The 19,728-nt window shown below is 50.1% G+C and overlaps 14 non-coding genes across 14 annotated transcripts; all 14 read right to left on the bottom strand.

Annotated features, from left to right (window-relative positions):
- Positions 1-727: 727 nt before the first annotated feature.
- Positions 728-810, bottom strand: TRNAL-CAG (transfer RNA leucine (anticodon CAG)). The gene has a single exon. It is a non-coding gene; the product is annotated as a tRNA-Leu (tRNA).
- Positions 811-2,943: 2,133 nt separating this feature from the next.
- Positions 2,944-3,026, bottom strand: TRNAL-CAG (transfer RNA leucine (anticodon CAG)). Its single transcript has one exon. It is a non-coding gene; the product is annotated as a tRNA-Leu (tRNA).
- Positions 3,027-4,046: 1,020 nt separating this feature from the next.
- Positions 4,047-4,128, bottom strand: TRNAL-CAG (transfer RNA leucine (anticodon CAG)). The gene has a single exon. It is a non-coding gene; the product is annotated as a tRNA-Leu (tRNA).
- A 3,238-nt stretch (positions 4,129-7,366) lies between these two features.
- Positions 7,367-7,448, bottom strand: TRNAL-CAG (transfer RNA leucine (anticodon CAG)). The gene has a single exon. It is a non-coding gene; the product is annotated as a tRNA-Leu (tRNA).
- A 1,578-nt stretch (positions 7,449-9,026) lies between these two features.
- TRNAL-CAG (transfer RNA leucine (anticodon CAG)) lies at positions 9,027-9,108 on the bottom strand. Its single transcript has one exon. It is a non-coding gene; the product is annotated as a tRNA-Leu (tRNA).
- Positions 9,109-9,590: 482 nt separating this feature from the next.
- TRNAL-CAG (transfer RNA leucine (anticodon CAG)) lies at positions 9,591-9,673 on the bottom strand. Its single transcript has one exon. It is a non-coding gene; the product is annotated as a tRNA-Leu (tRNA).
- A 1,020-nt stretch (positions 9,674-10,693) lies between these two features.
- On the bottom strand, positions 10,694-10,775 carry TRNAL-CAG (transfer RNA leucine (anticodon CAG)). The gene has a single exon. It is a non-coding gene; the product is annotated as a tRNA-Leu (tRNA).
- A 482-nt stretch (positions 10,776-11,257) lies between these two features.
- On the bottom strand, positions 11,258-11,340 carry TRNAL-CAG (transfer RNA leucine (anticodon CAG)). The gene has a single exon. It is a non-coding gene; the product is annotated as a tRNA-Leu (tRNA).
- Positions 11,341-12,360: 1,020 nt separating this feature from the next.
- TRNAL-CAG (transfer RNA leucine (anticodon CAG)) lies at positions 12,361-12,442 on the bottom strand. The gene has a single exon. It is a non-coding gene; the product is annotated as a tRNA-Leu (tRNA).
- Positions 12,443-12,924: 482 nt separating this feature from the next.
- Positions 12,925-13,007, bottom strand: TRNAL-CAG (transfer RNA leucine (anticodon CAG)). Its single transcript has one exon. It is a non-coding gene; the product is annotated as a tRNA-Leu (tRNA).
- A 1,019-nt stretch (positions 13,008-14,026) lies between these two features.
- Positions 14,027-14,108, bottom strand: TRNAL-CAG (transfer RNA leucine (anticodon CAG)). The gene has a single exon. It is a non-coding gene; the product is annotated as a tRNA-Leu (tRNA).
- Positions 14,109-15,685: 1,577 nt separating this feature from the next.
- On the bottom strand, positions 15,686-15,768 carry TRNAL-CAG (transfer RNA leucine (anticodon CAG)). Its single transcript has one exon. It is a non-coding gene; the product is annotated as a tRNA-Leu (tRNA).
- Positions 15,769-17,353: 1,585 nt separating this feature from the next.
- On the bottom strand, positions 17,354-17,435 carry TRNAL-CAG (transfer RNA leucine (anticodon CAG)). The gene has a single exon. It is a non-coding gene; the product is annotated as a tRNA-Leu (tRNA).
- Positions 17,436-19,452: 2,017 nt separating this feature from the next.
- Positions 19,453-19,535, bottom strand: TRNAL-CAG (transfer RNA leucine (anticodon CAG)). The gene has a single exon. It is a non-coding gene; the product is annotated as a tRNA-Leu (tRNA).
- Positions 19,536-19,728: the final 193 nt, after the last annotated feature.

Genomic DNA, 19,728 nt, shown 5'->3' with positions numbered 1-19,728 from the left:
AAGACCCCCGTTGTTAGGCCACGCCCCCTCGATGAGCCCCGGCTCGATTTGTAGTGCCACTTAAGGCACTGGCTAGAGCCTTCTTGGTCACAAGAGGTTGGGCACTAGTCCAGGGGAGCCTGTTTAGGCTGAAAGGACTGTGTATGGGCCGGCCTGATCTCCCTGTACTCCTGCACAGGACTCACTCTAAATGACAGGGCTAAAGAGTTCCGCCAGCAAAGCCTATATACAATGGCCGTTTGTGGCCGTTTGGGCAGGCAGGTGGTTGGTTGGGCAGAGGGCGAGGAGGAAGAACTGTGTTCACTCCTCTGCCTGCCTTTTTACCTCTCGCTTACCCCCACTCACTCCTCCATCTGCCTCCCACTATGTCACACTAACTTTCCTCCTGACCTCCATTTCAAATAGGTCACTTCATTCCAACTAGGCCCAGTGAAAAGGACAAGACGTTGGGTTCTTTATGCATTTTTTCCAAAGACAAAATGCCGCGCTGCGCCCATTTGCAAGTCCACAAAGCTAGCACAGTCCTAAGACGGTTTTTCATTTAAGCACTGTAGTACACCTGCCAAAAGGGCAGTGAAGCATTCCAGGACGAACTGCAGACCTAGCTGGAGGACGGGAGTGTGTGGAGCAAGCTCCAACTCCATCTCCCTGTTCCAGAAGTCCGTGGCCGGCAGTTATAGGAAGCTTGGAATGCAATCACATGAAAAGTAAAAACCCGTTTCAGGCATGTCAGAAGTGGGATTCGAACCCACACCTCCAGAGGAGACTGCGACCTGAACGCAGCGCCTTAGACCACTCGGCCATCCTGACTCAGCCTTAGGTGCTTGCCTGAATTGGCTTAGAGGCTATGTTGGCAAGTCTTTGACCACACTTAAATCCTCTTGGATTTCCTAAAATGTCTCCACAGTCTGCCAGGAATATACTCTCGCGCATCCCACCCACCCCTCCTAACCCACCACCCTCCCCATCCATTTTAAAAATGTCACTTCATTCCCACTAGGCCCAGTTAAAAGGACAACACATTGGGTTCTTTATGCATTTTTTCCAAAGGCAAAATGTCGCGGTGCGCCCGTTTGCATGTCCACAAGGCCGGCCCAGTCCAAAGATGGTTTTTCACTGGAGTTCACTTTCCCAAAAAAGAAGCGAGGAAATACAGGAAGCACTGGAAATCAACCATGAGGCCTGCAGTGCGTGCTCCAACTCCATCTCCCTGTTCCAGAAAGCCTTGGCCAGCAGTTATAGGACGCCTGGAATGTTACAATCAAATGAAAAGAAAAATTCTGTTACAGACATGTCAGAAGTGGGATTCGAACCCACACCTCCAGAGGAGACTGCCTTAGACCACTCGGCCATCCTGACTCTGCCATTTGCACCCCTCAGATGTGGCTTAGAGGCAATGTTGGAAAGTCTCAAAGACCACCCGCCTAAAATCCTCTCCTAATGCATTAAAGTCTCCCAATTCCTCCCAAAAGAATAATCACAGGCAGGGCAGCACTCATACAACGACTACTGGCACAGACGTGCAGGGTTCAATCCCTATGTACAGCAGCTACTTGTCACAAGCACACATGAGTCTTTCATGTTTCTGCAGAACGGTGCTGCCTGCCACCTGTTAACAGACACAAGCAACTACACCTCAGGAAATAGGAAGGCAGGAGGTGGGCTGGTTTATGCAAATAAAAGCATGCACTGTGTCCAACCCTTCAGGAGGTTCAGGCAGTGTGCTAGAGCCTTCTTGGTCACAAGAGGTTGGGCACTAGTCCAGGGGAGCCTGTTTAGGCTGAAAGGACTGTGTATGGGCCGGCCTGATCTCCCTGTACTCCTGCACAGGACTCACTCTAAATGACAGGGCTAAAGAGTTCTGCCAGCAAAGCCTATATACAATGGCCGTTCGTGGCCGTTTGGGCAGGCAGGTGGTTGGTTGGGCAGAGGGCGAGGAGGAAGAACTGTGTTCACTCCTCTGCCTGCCTTTTTACCTCTCGCATCCCCCCACTCACTCCTCCATCTGCCTCCCACTATGTCACACTAACTTTCCTCCTGACCTCCATTTCAAATAGGTCACTTCATTCCAACTAGGCCCAGTGAAAAGGACAAGACGTTGGGTTCTTTATGCATTTTTTCCAAAGACAAAATGCCGCGCTGCGCCCATTTGCAAGTCCACAAAGCTAGCACAGTCCTAAAACGGTTTTTCATTTAAGCACTGTAGTACACCTGCCAAAAGGGCAGTGAAGCATTCCAGGACGAACTGCAGACCTAGCTGGAGGACGGGAGTGTGTGGAGCAAGCTCCAACTCCATCTCCCTGTTCCAGAAATCCATGACCTGCAGTTATAGGAAGCGTGGAATGCAATCACATGAAAAGTAAAAACCCATTTCAGGCATGTCAGAAGTGGGATTCGAAACCACGCCTCCAGAGGAGACTGCGATCTGAACCAGTGCCTTAGACCACTCGGCCATCCTTACTCTGCCTTAGGTGCTTGCTTGAATCGGCTTAGAGGCTATGTTGGCAAGTCTTTGACCACACTTAAATCCTCTTGGATTTCCTAAAATGTCTCCACAGTCTGCCAGGAATATACTCTCGCGCATCCCACCCACTCCTCCTAACCCACCACCCTCCCCATCCATTTTAAAAATGTCACTTCATTCCCACTAGGCCCAGTTAAAAGGACAACACATTGGGTTCTTTATGCATTTTTTCCAAAGGCAAAATGTCGCGGTGCGCCCGTTTGCATGTCCACAAGTCCGGCCCAGTCCAAAGATGGTTTTTCACTGGAGTTCACTTTCCCAAAAAAGAAGCGAGGAAATACAGGAAGCACTGGAAATCAACCATGAGGCCTGCAGTGCGTGCTCCAACTCCATCTCCCTGTTCCAGAAAGCCTTGGCCAGCAGTTATAGGATGCCTGGAATGTTACAATCAAATGAAAAGAAAAATTCTGTTACAGACATGTCAGAAGTGGGATTCGAACCCACGCCTCCAGAGGAGACTGCGACCTGAACGCAGCGCCTTAGACCACTTGGCCATCCTGACTCTGCCATTTGCACCCCTCAGATGCGGCTTAGAGGCAATGTTGGAAAGTCTCAAAGACCACCCGCCTAAAATCATCACCTATTGCATTAAAGTCTCCCAATTCCTCCCAAAAGAATAATCACAGGCAGGGCAGCACTCATACAACGACTACTGGCACAGACGTGCAGGGTTCAATCCCTATGTACAGCAGCTACTTGTCACAAGCACACATGAGTCTTTCATGTTTCTGCAGAACGGTGCTGCCTACCACCTGTTAACAGACACAAGCAACTACACCTCAGGAAATAGGAAGGCAGGAGGCGGGCTGGTTTATGCAAATAAAAGCATGCACTGTGTCCAACCCTTCAGGAGGTTCAGGCAGTGTGCTATAGCCTTCTTGGTCACAAGAGGTTGGGCACTAGTCCCGGGGAGGCTGTTTAGGCTGAAAGGACTGTGTATGGGCCGGCCTGATCTCCCTGTACTCCTGCACAGGACTCACTCTAAATGACAGGGCTAAAGAGTTCTGCCAGCAAAGCCTATATACAATGGCGGTTCGTGGCCGTTGGGGCAGGCAGGTGGTTGGTTGGGCAGAGGGCGAGGAGGAAGAACTGTGTTCACTCCTCTGCCTGCCTTTTTACCTCTCGCTTCCCCCCACTCACTCCTCCTTCTGCCTCCCACTATGTCACACTAACTTTCCTCCTGACCTCCATTTCAAATAGGTCACTTCATTCCAACTAGGCCCAGTGAAAAGGACAAGACGTTGGGTTCTTTATGCATTTTTTCCAAAGACAAAATGCCGCGCTGCGCCCATTTGCAAGTCCACAAAGCTAGCACAGTCCTAAGACGGTTTTTCATTTAAGCACTGTAGTACACCTGCCAAAAGGGCAGTGAAGCATTCCAGGACGAACTGCAGACCTAGCTGGAGGACGGGAGTGTGTGGAGCAAGCTCCAACTCCATCTCCCTGTTCCAGAAATCCATGGCCGGCAGTTATAGGAAGCGTGGAATGCAATCACATGAAAAGTAAAAACCCATTTCAGGCATGTCAGAAGTGGGATTCGAACCCACGCCTCCAGAGGAGACTGCCATCTGAACCAGTGCCTTAGACCACTCGGCCATCCTGACTCTGCCTTAGGTGTTTGCCTGAATCGGCTTAGAGGCTATGTTGGCAAGTCTTTGACCACACTTAAATCCTCTTGGATTTCCTAAAATGTCTCCACAGTCTGCCAGGAACATACTCTCGCGCATCCCACCCACCCCTCCTAACCCACCACCCTCCCCATCCATTTTAAAAATGTCACTTCATTCCCACTAGGCCCAGTTAAAAGGACAACACATTGGGTTCTTTATGCATTTTTTCCAAAGGCAAAATGTTGCGGTGCGCCCGTTTGCATGTCCACAAGGCCGGCCCAGTCCAAAGATGGTTTTTCACTGGAGTTCACTTTCCCAAAAAAGAAGCGAAGAAATACAGGAAGCACTGGAAATCAACCATGAGGCCTGCAGTGCGTGCTCCAACTCCATCTCCCTGTTCCAGAAAGCCTTGGCCAGCAGTTATAGGACGCCTGGAATGTTACAATCAAATGAAAAGAAAAATTCTGTTACAGACATTTCAGAAGTGGGGGAAGTGGGATTCGAACCCACGCCTCCAGAGGAGACTGCCTTAGACCACTCGGCCATCCTGACTCTGCCATTTGCCCCCCTCAGATGCGGCTTAGAGGCAATGTTGGAAAGTCTCAAAGACCACCCGCCTAAAATCCTCTCCTAATACATTAAAGTCTCCCAATTGCTCCCAAAAGAATAATCACAGGCAGGGCAGCACTCATACAACGACTACTGGCACAGACGTGCAGGGTTCAATCCCTATGTACAGCAGCTACTTGTCACAAGCACACATGAGTCTTTCATGTTTCTGCAGAACGGTGCTGCCTGCCACCTGTTAACAGACACAAGCAACTACACCTCAGGAAATAGGAAGGCAGGAGGCGGGCTGGTTTATGCAAATAAAAGCATGCACTGTGTCCAACCCTTCAGGAGGTTCAGGCAGTGTGCTAGAGCCTTCTTGGTCACAAGAGGTTGGGCACTAGTCCAGGGGAGCCTGTTTAGGCTGAAAGGACTGTGTATGGGCCGGCCTGATCTCCCTGTACTCCTGCACAGGACTCACTCTAAATGACAGGGCTAAAGAGTTCTGCCAGCAAAGCCTATATACAATGGCCGTTCGTGGCCGTTTGGGCAGGCAGGTGGTTGGTTGGGCAGAGGGCGAGGAGGAAGAACTGTGTTCACTCCTCTGCCTGACTTTTTACCTCTCGCTTCCCCCCACTCACTCCTCCATCTGCCTCCCACTATGTCACACTAACTTTCCTCCTGACCTCCATTTCAAATAGGTCACTTCATTCCAACTAGGCCCAGTGAAAAGGACAAGACGTTGGGTTCTTTATGCATTTTTTCCAAAGACAAAATGCCGCGCTGCGCCCATTTGCAAGTCCACAAAGCTAGCACAGTCCTAAGATGGTTTTTCATTTAAGCACTGTAGTACACCTGCCAAAAGAGCAGTGAAGCATTCCAGGACGAACTGCAGACCTAGCTGGAGGACGGGAGTGTTTGGAGCAAGCTCCAACTCCATCTCCCTGTTTCAGAAATCCGTGGCCGGCAGTTATAGGAAGCGTGGAATGCAATCACGTGAAAAGTAAAAACCCATTTCTGGCATGTCAGAAGTGGGATTCGAACCCAAGCCTCCAGAGGAGACTGCGACCTGAACCAGTGCCTTAGACCACTCGGCCATCCTGACTCTGCCTTAGGTGCTTGCCTGAATCGGCTTAGAGGCTATGTTGGCAAGTCTTTGACCACACTTAAATCCTCTTGGATTTCCTAAAATGTCTCCACAGTCTGCCAGGAATATAATCGCGCGCATCCCACCCACCCCTCCTAACCCACCACCCTCCCCATCCATTTTAAAAATGTCATTTCATTCCCTCTAGGCCCAGTTAAAAGGACAACACATTGGGTTCTTTATGCATTTTTTCCAAAGGCAAAATGTCGCGGTGCGCCCGTTTGCATGTCCACAAGGCCGGCCCAGTCCAAAGATGGTTTTTCACTGGAGTTCACTTTCCCAAAAAAGAAGCGAGGAAATACAGGAAGCACTGGAAATCAACCATGAGGCCTGCAGTGCGTGCTCCAACTCCATCTCCCTGTTCCAGAAAGCCTTGGCCAGCAGTTATAGGACGCCTGGAATGTTACAATCAAATGAAAAGAAAAATTCTGTTACAGACATTTCAGAAGTGGGAGAAGTGGGATTCGAACCCACGCCTCCAGAGGAGACTGCCTTAGACCACTCGGCCATCCTGACTCTGCCATTTGCACCCCTCAGATGTGGCTTAGAGGCAATGTTGGAAAGTCTCAAAGACCACCCGCCTAAAATCCTCTCCTAATACATTAAAGTCTCCCAATTGCTCCCAAAAGAATAATCACAGGCAGGGCAGCACTCATACAACGACTACTGGCACAGACGTGCAGGGTTCAATCCCTATGTACAGCAGCTACTTGTCACAAGCACACATGAGTTTTTCATGTTTCTGCAGAACGGTGCTGCCTGCCACCTGTTAACAGACACAAGCAACTACACCTCAGGAAATAGGAAGGCAGGAGGCGGGCTGGTTTATGCAAATAAAAGCATGCACTGTGTCCAACCCTTCAGGAGGTTCAGGCAGTGTGCTAGAGCCTTCTTGGTCACAAGAGGTTGGGCACTAGTCCCGGGGAGCCTGTTTAGGCTGAAAGGACTGTGTATGGGCCGGCCTGATCTCCCTGTACTCCTGCACAGGACTCACTCTAAATGACAGGGCTAAAGAGTTCTGCCAGCAAAGCCTATATACAATGGCCGTTCGTGGCCGTTTGTGCAGGCAGGTGGTTGGTTGGGCAGAGGGCGAGGAGGAAGAACTGTGTTCACTCCTCTGCCTGCCTTTTTACCTCTCGCTTCCCCCCACTCACTCCTCCATCTGCCTCCCACTATGTCACACTAACTTTCCTCCTGACCTCCATTTCAAATAGGTCACTTCATTCCAACTAGGCCCAGTGAAAAGGACAAGACGTTGGGTTCTTTATGCATTTTTTCCAAAGACAAAATGCCGCGCTGCGCCCATTTGCAAGTCCACAAAGCTAGCACAGTCCTAAGACGGTTTTTCATTTAAGCACTGTAGTACACCTGCCAAAAGGGCAGTGAAGCATTCCAGGACGAACTGCAGACCTAGCTGGAGGACGGGAGTGTGTGGAGCAAGCTCCAACTCCATCTCCCTGTTCCAGAAATCCATGGCCGGCAGTTATAGGAAGCGTGGAATGCAATCACATGAAAAGTAAAAACCCATTTCAGGCATGTCAGAAGTGGGATTCGAACCCACGCCTCCAGAGGAGACTGCCATCTGAACCAGTGCCTTAGACCACTCGGCCATCCTGACTCTGCCTTAGGTGTTTGCCTGAATCGGCTTAGAGGCTATGTTGGCAAGTCTTTGACCACACTTAAATCCTCTTGGATTTCCTAAAATGTCTCCACAGTCTGCCAGGAACATACTCTCGCGCATCCCACCCACCCCTCCTAACCCACCACCCTCCCCATCCATTTTAAAAATGTCACTTCATTCCCACTAGGCCCAGTTAAAAGGACAACACATTGGGTTCTTTATGCATTTTTTCCAAAGGCAAAATGTTGCGGTGCGCCCGTTTGCATGTCCACAAGGCCGGCCCAGTCCAAAGATGGTTTTTCACTGGAGTTCACTTTCCCAAAAAAGAAGCGAAGAAATACAGGAAGCACTGGAAATCAACCATGAGGCCTGCAGTGCGTGCTCCAACTCCATCTCCCTGTTCCAGAAAGCCTTGGCCAGCAGTTATAGGACGCCTGGAATGTTACAATCAAATGAAAAGAAAAATTCTGTTACAGACATTTCAGAAGTGGGGGAAGTGGGATTCGAACCCACGCCTCCAGAGGAGACTGCCTTAGACCACTCGGCCATCCTGACTCTGCCATTTGCCCCCCTCAGATGCGGCTTAGAGGCAATGTTGGAAAGTCTCAAAGACCACCCGCCTAAAATCCTCTCCTAATACATTAAAGTCTCCCAATTGCTCCCAAAAGAATAATCACAGGCAGGGCAGCACTCATACAACGACTACTGGCACAGACGTGCAGGGTTCAATCCCTATGTACAGCAGCTACTTGTCACAAGCACACATGAGTCTTTCATGTTTCTGCAGAACGGTGCTGCCTGCCACCTGTTAACAGACACAAGCAACTACACCTCAGGAAATAGGAAGGCAGGAGGCGGGCTGGTTTATGCAAATAAAAGCATGCACTGTGTCCAACCCTTCAGGAGGTTCAGGCAGTGTGCTAGAGCCTTCTTGGTCACAAGAGGTTGGGCACTAGTCCAGGGGAGCCTGTTTAGGCTGAAAGGACTGTGTATGGGCCGGCCTGATCTCCCTGTACTCCTGCACAGGACTCACTCTAAATGACAGGGCTAAAGAGTTCTGCCAGCAAAGCCTATATACAATGGCCGTTCGTGGCCGTTTGGGCAGGCAGGTGGTTGGTTGGGCAGAGGGCGAGGAGGAAGAACTGTGTTCACTCCTCTGCCTGACTTTTTACCTCTCGCTTCCCCCCACTCACTCCTCCATCTGCCTCCCACTATGTCACACTAACTTTCCTCCTGACCTCCATTTCAAATAGGTCACTTCATTCCAACTAGGCCCAGTGAAAAGGACAAGACGTTGGGTTCTTTATGCATTTTTTCCAAAGACAAAATGCCGCGCTGCGCCCATTTGCAAGTCCACAAAGCTAGCACAGTCCTAAGATGGTTTTTCATTTAAGCACTGTAGTACACCTGCCAAAAGAGCAGTGAAGCATTCCAGGACGAACTGCAGACCTAGCTGGAGGACGGGAGTGTTTGGAGCAAGCTCCAACTCCATCTCCCTGTTTCAGAAATCCGTGGCCGGCAGTTATAGGAAGCGTGGAATGCAATCACGTGAAAAGTAAAAACCCATTTCTGGCATGTCAGAAGTGGGATTCGAACCCACGCCTCCAGAGGAGACTGCGACCTGAACCAGTGCCTTAGACCACTCGGCCATCCTGACTCTGCCTTAGATGCTTGCCTGAATCGGCTTAGAGGCTATGTTGGCAAGTCTTTGACCACACTTAAATCCTCTTGGATTTCCTAAAATGTCTCCACAGTCTGCCAGGAATATAATCGCGCGCATCCCACCCACCCCTCCTAACCCACCACCCTCCCCATCCATTTTAAAAATGTCATTTCATTCCCTCTAGGCCCAGTTAAAAGGACAACACATTGGGTTCTTTATGCATTTTTTCCAAAGGCAAAATGTCGCGGTGCGCCCGTTTGCATGTCCACAAGGCCGGCCCAGTCCAAAGATGGTTTTTCACTGGAGTTCACTTTCCCAAAAAAGAAGCGAGGAAATACAGGAAGCACTGGAAATCAACCATGAGGCCTGCAGTGCGTGCTCCAACTCCATCTCCCTGTTCCAGAAAGCCTTGGCCAGCAGTTATAGGACGCCTGGAATGTTACAATCAAATGAAAAGAAAAATTCGGTTACAGATATGTCAGAAGTGGGATTCGAACCCACGCCTCCAGAGGAGACTGCGACCTGAACGCAGCGCCTTAGACCACTCGGCCATCCTGACTCTGCCATTTGCACTCCTCAGATGCGGCTTAGAGGCAATGTTGGAAAGTCTCAAAGACCACCCGCCTAAAATCATCACCTATTGCATTAAAGTCTCCCAATTCCTCCCAAAAGAATAATCACAGGCAGGGCAGCACTCATACAACGACTACTGGCACAGACGTGCAGGGTTCAATCCCTATGTACAGCAGCTACTTGTCACAAGCACACATGAGTCTTTCATGTTTCTGCAGAACGGTGCTGCCTGCCACCTGTTAACAGACACAAGCAACTACACCTCAGGAAATAGGAAGGCAGGAGGCGGGCTGGTTTATGCAAATACAAGCATGCACTGTGTCCAACCCTTCAGGAGGTTCAGGCAGTGTGCTATAGCCTTCTTGGTCACAAGAGGTTGGGCACTAGTCCCGGGGAGCCTGTTTAGGCTGAAAGGACTGTGTATGGGCCGGCCTGATCTCCCTGTACTCCTGCACAGGACTCACTCTAAATGACAGGGCTAAAGAGTTCTGCCAGCAAAGCCTATATACAATGGCGGTTCGTGGCCGTTGGGGCAGGCAGGTGGTTGGTTGGGCAGAGGGCGAGGAGGAAGAACTGTGTTCACTCCTCTGCCTGCCTTTTTACCTCTCGCTTCCCCCCACTCACTCCTCCTTCTGCCTCCCACTATGTCACACTAACTTTCCTCCTGACCTCCATTTCAAATAGGTCACTTCATTCCAACTAGGCCCAGTGAAAAGGACAAGACGTTGGGTTCTTTATGCATTTTTTCCAAAGACAAAATGCCGCGCTGCGCCCATTTGCAAGTCCACAAAGCTAGCACAATCCTAAGACGGTTTTTCATTTAAGCACTGTAGTACACCTGCCAAAAGGGCAGTGAAGCATTCCAGGACAAACTGCAGACCTAGCTGGAGGACGGGAGTGTGTGGAGCAAGCTCCAACTCCATCTCCCTGTTCCAGAAATCCATGGCCGGCAGTTATAGGAAGCGTGGAATGCAATCACATGAAAAGTAAAAACCCATTTCAGACATGTCAGAAGTGGGATTCGAACCCACGCCTCCAGAGGAGACTGCGATCTGAACCAGTGCCTTAGACCACTCGGCCATCCTGACTCTGCCTTAGGTGTTTGCCTGAATCGGCTTAGAGGCTATGTTGGCAAGTCTTTGACCACACTTAAATCCTCTTGGATTTCCTAAAATGTCTCCACAGTCTGCCAGGAATATACTCTCGCGCATCCCACCCACCCCTCCTAACCCACCACCCTCCCCATCCATTTTAAAAATGTCACTTCATTCCCACTAGGCCCAGTTAAAAGGACAACACATTGGGTTCTTTATGCATTTTTTCCAAAGGCAAAATGTTGCGGTGCGCCCGTTTGCATGTCCACAAGGCCGGCCCAGTCCAAAGATGGTTTTTCACTGGAGTTCACTTTCCCAAAAAAGAAGCGAAGAAATACAGGAAGCACTGGAAATCAACCATGAGGCCTGCAGTGCGTGCTCCAACTCCATCTCCCTGTTCCAGAAAGCCTTGGCCAGCAGTTATAGGACGCCTGGAATGTTACAATCAAATGAAAAGAAAAATTCTGTTACAGACATGTCAGAAGTGGGATTCAAACCCACGCCTCCAGAGAAGACTGCGACCTGAACGCAGCTCCTTAGACCACTCGGCCATCCTGACTCTGCCATTTGCACCCCTCAGATGCGGCTTAGAGGCAATGTTGGAAAGTCTCAAAGACCACCCGCCTAAAATCCTCTCCTATTGCATTAAAGTCTCCCAATTCCTCCCAAAAGAATAATCACAGGCAGGGCAGCACTCATACAACGACTACTGGCACAGACGTGCAGGGTTCAATCCCTATGTACAGCAGCTACTTGTCACAAGCACACATGAGTCTTTCATGTTTCTGCAGAACGGTGCTGCCTGCCACCTGTTAACAGACACAAGCAACTATACCTCAGGAAATAGGAAGGCAGGAGGCGGGCTGGTTTATGCAAATAAAAGCATGCACTGTGTCCAACCCTTCAGGAGGTTCAGGCAGTGTGCTAGAGCCTTCTTGGTCACAAGAGGTTGGGCACTAGTCCCGGGGAGCCTGTTTAGGCTGAAAGGACTGTGTATGGGCCGGCCTGATCTCCCTGTACTCCTGCACAGGACTCACTCTAAATGACAGGGCTAAAGAGTTCTGCCAGCAAAGCCTATATACAATGGCTGTTCGTGGCCGTTTGGGCAGGCAGGTGGTTGGTTGGGCAGAGGGCGAGGAGGAAGAACTGTGTTCACTCCTCTGCCTGCCTTTTTACCTCTCGCTTCCCCCCACTCACTCCTCCATCTGCCTCCCACTATGTCACACTAACTTTCCTCCTGACCTCCATTTCAAATAGGTCACTTCATTCCAACTAGGCCCAGTGAAAAGGACAAGACGTTGGGTTCTTTATGCATTTTTTCCAAAGACAAAATGCCGCGCTGCGCCCATTTGCAAGTCCACAAAGCTAGCACAGTCCTGAGACGGTTTTTCATTTAAGCACTGTAGTACACCTGCCAAAAGGGCAGTGAAGCATTCCAGGACGAACTGCAGACCTAGCTGGAGGACGGGAGTGTGTGGAGCAAGCTCCAACTCCATCTCCCTGTTCCAGAAGTCCGTGGCCGGCAGTTATAGGAAGCGTGGAATGCAATCACATGAAAAGTAAAAACCCGTTTCAGGCATGTCAGAAGTGGGATTCGAACCCACGCCTCCAGAGGAGACTGCGACCTGAACGAGCGCCTTAGACCACTCGGCCATCCTGACTCTGCCTTAGGCGCTCGCCTGAATCGGCTTAGAGGCTATGTTGGCAAGTCTTTGACCACACTTAAATCCTCTTGGATTTCCTAAAATGTCTCCACAGTCTGCCAGGAATATACTCTCGCGCATCCCACCCACCCCTCCTAACCCACCACCCTCCCCATCCATTTTAAAAATGTCACTTCATTCCCACTAGGCCCAGTTAAAAGGACAACACATTGGGTTCTTTATGCATTTTTTCCAAAGGCAAAATGTCGCGGTGCGCCCGTTTGCATGTCCACAAGGCCGGCCCAGTCCAAAGATGGTTTTTCACTGGAGTTCACTTTCCCAAAAAAGAAGCGAGGAAATACAGGAAGCACTGGAAATCAACCATGAGGCCTGCAGTGCGTGCTCCAACTCCATCTCCCTGTTCCAGAAAGCCTTGGCCAGCAGTTATAGGACGCCTGGAATGTTACAATCAAATGAAAAGAAAAATTCTGTTACAGACATGTCAGAAGTGGGATTCGAACCCACGTCTCCAGAGGAGACTGCGACCTGAACCCAGCGCCTTAGACCACTCGGCCATCCTGACTCTGCCATTTGCACCCCTCAGATGCGGCTTAGAGGCAATGTTGGAAAGTCTCAAAGACCACCCGCCTAAAATCCTCTCCTATTGCATTAAAGTCTCCCAATTCCTCCCAAAAGAATAATCACAGGCAGGGCAGCACTCATACAACGACTACTGGCACAGACGTGCAGGGTTCAATCCCTATGTACAGCAGCTACTTGTCACAAGCACACATGAGTCTTTCATGTTTCTGCAGAACGGTGCTGCCTGCCACCTGTTAACAGACACAAGCAACTACACCTCAGGAAATAGGAAGGCAGGAGGCGGGCTGGTTTATGCAAATAAAAGCATGCACTGTGTCCAACCCTTCAGGAGGTTCAGGCAGTGTGCTATAGCCTTCTTGGTCACAAGAGGTTGGGCACTAGTCCCGGGGAGCCTGTTTAGGCTGAAAGGACTGTGTATGGGCCGGCCTGATCTCCCTGTACTCCTGCACAGGACTCACTGTAAATGACAGGGCTAAAGAGTTCTGCCAGCAAAGCCTATATACAATGGCCGTTCGGGGCCGTTTGGGCAGACAGGTGGTTGGTTGGGCAGAGGGCGAGGAGGAAGAACTGTGTTCATTCCTCTGCCTGCCTTTTTACCTCTCGCTTCCCCCCACTCACTCCTCCATCTGCCTCCCACTATGTCACACTAACTTTCCTCCTGACCTCCATTTCAAATAGGTCACTTCATTCCAACTAGGCCCAGTGAAAAGGACAAGACGTTGGGTTCTTTATGCATTTTTTCCAAAGACAAAATGCCGCGCTGCGCCCATTTGCAAGTCCACAAAGCTAGCACAGTCCTAAGACGGTTTTTCATTTAAGCACTGTAGTACACCTGCCAAAAGGGCAGTGAAGCATTCCAGGACGAACTGCAGACCTAGCTGGAGGACGGGAGTGTGTGGAGCAGCTCCAACTCCATCTCCCTGTTCCAGAAATCCATGGCCTGCAGTTATAGGAAGCGTGGAATGCAATCACATGAAAAGTAAAAACCCATTTCAGGCATGTCAGAAGTGGGATTCGAACCCACGCCTCCAGAGGAGACTGCGATCTGAACCAGTGCCTTAGACCACTCGGCCATCCTGACTCTGCCTTAGGTGCTTGCTTGAATCGGCTTAGAGGCTATGTTGGCAAGTCTTTGACCACACTTAAATCCTCTTGGATTTCCTAAAATGTCTCCACAGTCTGCCAGGAATATACTCTCGCGCATCCCACCCACCCCTCTAACCCACCACCCTCCCCATCCATTTTAAAAATGTCACTTCATTCCCACTAGGCCCAGTTAAAAGGACAACACATTGGGTTCTTTATGCATTTTTTCCAAAGGCAAAATGTTGCGGTGCGCCCGTTTGCATGTCCACAAGGCCGGCCCAGTCCAAAGATGGTTTTTCACTGGAGTTCACTTTCCCAAAAAAGAAGCGAAGAAATACAGGAAGCACTGGAAATCAACCATGAGGCCTGCAGTGCGTGCTCCAACTCCATCTCCCTGTTCCAGAAAGCCTTGGCCAGCAGTTATAGGACGCCTGGAATGTTACAATCAAATGAAAAGAAAAATTCTGTTACAGACATTTCAGAAGTGGGAGAAGTGGGATTCGAACCCACGCCTCCAGAGGAGACTGCCTTAGACCACTCGGCCATCCTGACTCTGCCATTTGCACCCCTCAGATGTGGCTTAGAGGCAATGTTGGAAAGTCTCAAAGACCACCCGCCTAAAATCCTCTCCTAATACATTAAAGTCTCCCAATTGCTCCCAAAAGAATAATCACAGGCAGGGCAGCACTCATACAACGACTACTGGCACAGACGTGCAGGGTTCAATCCCTATGTACAGCAGCTACTTGTCACAAGCACACATTAGTTTTTCATGTTTCTGCAGAACGGTGCTGCCTGCCACCTGTTAACAGACACAAGCAACTACACCTCAGGAAATAGGAAGGCAGGAGGCGGGCTGGTTTATGCAAATAAAAGCATGCACTGTGTCCAACCCTTCAGGAGGTTCAGGCAGTGTGCTAGAGCCTTCTTGGTCACAAGAGGTTGGGCACTAGTCCCGGGGAGCCTGTTTAGGCTGAAAGGACTGTGTATGGGCCGGCCTGATCTCCCTGTACTCCTGCACAGGACTCACTCTAAATGACAGGGCTAAAGAGTTCTGCCAGCAAAGCCTATATACAATGGCCATTCGTGGCCGTTTGTGCAGGCAGGTGGTTGGTTGGGCAGAGGGCGAGGAGGAAGAACTGTGTTCACTCCTCTGCCTGCCTTTTTACCTCTCGCTTCCCCCCACTCACTCCTCCATCTGCCTCCCACTATGTCACACTAACTTTCCTCCTGACCTCCATTTCAAATAGGTCACTTCATTCCAACTAGGCCCAGTGAAAAGGACAAGACGTTGGGTTCTTTATGCATTTTTTCCAAAGACAAAATGCCGCGCTGCGCCCATTTGCAAGTCCACAAAGCTAGCACAGTCCTAAGACGGTTTTTCATTTAAGCACTGTAGTACACCTGCCAAAAGGGCAGTGAAGCATTCCAGGACGAACTGCAGACCTAGCTGGAGGACGGGAGTGTGTGGAGCAAGCTCCAACTCCATCTCCCTGTTCCAGAAGTCCGTGGCCGGCAGTTATAGGAAGCGTGGAATGCAATCACATGAAAAGTAAAAACCCGTTTCAGGCATGTCAGAAGTGGGATTCGAACCCACGCCTCCAGAGGAGACTGCGACCTGAACGCAGCGCCTTAGACCACTCGGCCATCCTGACTCTGCCTTAGGCGCTCGCCTGAATCGGCTTAGAGGCTATGTTGGCAAGTCTTTGACCACACTTAAATCCTCTTGGATTTCCTAAAATGTCTCCACAGTCTGCCAGGAATATACTCTCGCGCATCCCACCCACCCCTCCTAACCCACCACCCTCCCCATCCATTTTAAAAATGTCACTTCATTCCCACTAGGCCCAGTTAAAAGGACAACACATTGGGTTCTTTATGCATTTTTTCCAAAGGCAAAATGTCGCGGTGCGCCCGTTTGCATGTCCACAAGGCCGGCCCAGTCCAAAGATGGTTTTTCACTGGAGTTCACTTTCCCAAAAAAGAAGCGAGGAAATACAGGAAGCACTGGAAATCAACCATGAGGCCTGCAGTGCGTGCTCCAACTCCATCTCCCTGTTCCAGAAAGCCTTGGCCAGCAGTTATAGGACGCCTGGAATGTTACAATCAAATGAAAAGAAAAATTCTGTTACAGACATGTCAGAAGTTGGATTCGAACCCACGCCTCCAGAGGCGAGTGCGACCTGAACGCAGCACCTTAGACCACTCGGCCATCCTGACTCTGCCATTTGCACCCCTCAGATGCGGCTTAGAGGCAATGTTGGAAAGTCTCAAAGACCACCCGCCTAAAATCCTCTCCTATTGCATTAAAGTCTCCCAATTCCTCCCAAAAGAATAATCACAGGCAGGGCAGCACTCATACAACGACTACTGGCACAGACGTGCAGGGTTCAATCCCTATGTACAGCAGCTACTTGTCACAAGCACACATGAGTCTTTCATGTTTCTGCAGAACGGTGCTGCCTGCCACCTGTTAACAGACACAAGCAACTACACCTCAGGAAATAGGAAGGCAGGAGGCGGGCTGGTTTATGCAAATAAAAGCATGCACTGTGTCCAACCCTTCAGGAGGTTCAGGCAGTGTGCTAGAGCCTTCTTGGTCACAAGAGGTTGGGCACTAGTCCAGGGGAGCCTGTTTAGGCTGAAAGGACTGTGTATGGGCCGGCCTGATCTCCCTGTACTCCTGCACAGGACTCACTCTAAATGACAGGGCTAAAGAGTTCTGCCAGCAAAGCCTATATACAATGGCCGTTCGTGGCCGTTGGGGCAGGCAGGTGGTTGGTTGGGCAGAGGGCGAGGAGGAAGAACTGTGTTCACTCCTCTGCCTGCCTTTTTACCTCTCGCTTCCCCCCACTCACTCCTCCTTCTGCCTCCCACTATGTCACACTAACTTTCCTCCTGACCTCCATTTCAAATAGGTCACTTCATTCCAACTAGGCCCAGTGAAAAGGACAAGACGTTGGGTTCTTTATGCATTTTTTCCAAAGACAAAATGCCGCGCTGCGCCCATTTGCAAGTCCACAAAGCTAGCACAGTCCTAAGACGGTTTTTCATTTAAGCACTGTAGTACACCTGCCAAAAGGGCAGTGAAGCATTCCAGGACGAACTGCAGACCTAGCTGGAGGACGGGAGTGTGTGGAGCAAGCTCCAACTCCATCTCCCTGTTCCAGAAATCCATGGCCGGCAGTTATAGGAAGCGTGGAATGCAATCACATGAAAAGTAAAAACCCATTTCAGGCATGTCAGAAGTGGGATTCGAACCCACGCCTCCAGAGGAGACTGCGATCTGAACCAGTGCCTTAGACCACTCGGCCATCCTGATTCTGCCTTAGGTGCTTGCCTGAATCGGCTTAGAGGCTATGTTGGCAAGTCTTTGACCACACTTAAATCCTCTTGGATTTCCTAAAATGTCTCCACATTCTGCCAGGAATATACTCTCGCGCATCCCACCCACCCCTCCTAACCCACCACCCTCCCCATCCATTTTAAAAATGTCACTTCATTCCCACTAGGCCCAGTTAAAAGGACAACACATTGGGTTCTTTATGCATTTTTTCCAAAGGCAAAATGTTGCGGTGCGCCCGTTTGCATGTCCACAAGGCCGACCCAGTCCAAAGATGGTTTTTCACTCGAGTTCACTTTCCCAAAAAAGAAGCGAAGAAATACAGGAAGCACTGGAAATCAACCATGAGGCCTGCAGTGCGTGCTCCAACTCCATCTCCCTGTTCCAGAAAGCCTTGGCCAGCAGTTATAGGACGCCTGGAATGTTACAATCAAATGAAAAGAAAAATTCTGTTACAGACATTTCAGAAGTGGGAGAAGTGGGATTCGAACCCACGCCTCCAGAGGAGACTGCCTTAGACCACTCGGCCATCCTGACTCTGCCATTTGCACCCCTCAGATGTGGCTTAGAGGCAATGTTGGAAAGTCTCAAAGACCACCCGCCTAAAATCCTCTCCTAATACATTAAAGTCTCCCAATTGCTCCCAAAAGAATAATCACAGGCAGGGCAGCACTCATACAACGACTACTGGCACAGACGTGCAGGGTTCAATCCCTATGTACAGCAGCTACTTGTCACAAGCACACATGAGTCTTTCATGTTTCTGCAGAACGGTGCTGCCTGCCACCTGTTAACAGACACAAGCAACTACACCTCAGGAAATAGGAAGGCAGGAGGCGGGCTGGTTTATGCAAATAAAAGCATGCACTGTGTCCAACCCTTCAGGAGGTTCAGGCAGTGTGCTAGAGCCTTCTTGGTCACAAGAGGTTGGGCACTAGTCCAGGGGAGCCTGTTTAGGCTGAAAGGACTGTGTATGGGCCGGCCTGATCTCCCTGTACTCCTGCACAGGACTCACTCTAAATGACAGGGCTAAAGAGTTCTGCCAGCAAAGCCTATATACAATGGCCGTTCGTGGCCGTTTGGGCAGGCAGGTGGTTGGTTGGGCAGAGGGCGAGGAGGAAGAACTGTGTTCACTCCTCTGCCTGCCTTTTTACCTCTCGCTTCCCCCCACTCACTCCTCCATCTGCCTCCCACTATGTCACACTAACTTTCCTCCTGACCTCCATTTCAAATAGGTCACTTCATTCCAACTAGGCCCAGTGAAAAGACAAGACTTTGGGTTCTTTATGCATTTTTTCCAAAGACAAAATGCCGCGCTGCGCCCATTTGCAAGTCCACAAAGCTAGCACAGTCCTAAGACGGTTTTTCATTTAAGCACTGTAGTACACCTGCCAAAAGGGCAGTGAAGCATTCCAGGATAAACTGCAGACCTAGCTGGAGGACGGGAGTGTGTGGAGCAAGCTCCAACTCCATCTCCCTGTTCCAGAAATCCGTGGCCACTCGGCCATCCTGACTCTGCCTTAGGCGCTCGCCTGAATCGGCTTAGAGGCTATGTTGGCAAGTCTTTGACCACACTTAAATCCTCTTGGATTTCCTAAAATGTCTCCACAGTCTGCCAGGAATATACTCTCGCGCATCCCACCCACCCCTCCTAACCCACCACCCTCCCCATCCATTTTAAAAATGTCACTTCATTCCCACTAGGCCCAGTTAAAAGGACAACACATTGGGTTCTTTATGCATTTTTTCCAAAGGCAAAATGTCGCGGTGCGCCCGTTTGCATGTCCACAAGTCCGGCCCAGTCCAAAGATGGTTTTTCACTGGAGTTCACTTTCCCAAAAAAGAAGCGAGGAAATACAGGAAGCACTGGAAATCAACCATGAGGCCTGCAGTGCGTGCTCCAACTCCATCTCCCTGTTCCAGAAAGCCTTGGCCAGCAGTTATAGGACGCCTGGAATGTTACAATCAAATGAAAAGAAAAATTCTGTTACAGACATGTCAGAAGTGGGATTCGAACCCACGCCTCCAGATGAGACTGCGACCTGAACGCAGCGCCTTAGACCACTCGGCCATCCTGACTCTGCCATTTGCACCCCTCAGATGCGGCTTAGAGGCAATGTTGGAAAGTCTCAAAGACCACCCGCCTAAAATCATCACCTATTGCATTAAAGTCTCCCAATTCCTCCCAAAAGAATAATCACAGTCAGGGCAGCACTCATACAACGACTACTGGCACAGACGTGCAGGGTTCAATCCCTATGTACAGCAGCTA

The sequence above is a fragment of the Ambystoma mexicanum genome, chromosome 11 (genome assembly GCF_040938575.1).
Source record: "Ambystoma mexicanum isolate Mex_15411 chromosome 11, UKY_AmexF1_1, whole genome shotgun sequence".
Classification (NCBI taxonomy): Eukaryota; Metazoa; Chordata; class Amphibia; order Caudata; family Ambystomatidae; genus Ambystoma; species Ambystoma mexicanum.
The sequence above is the reverse complement of the archived record's forward strand: the minus strand, read 5'-3'. Positions and strand labels throughout refer to the sequence as shown.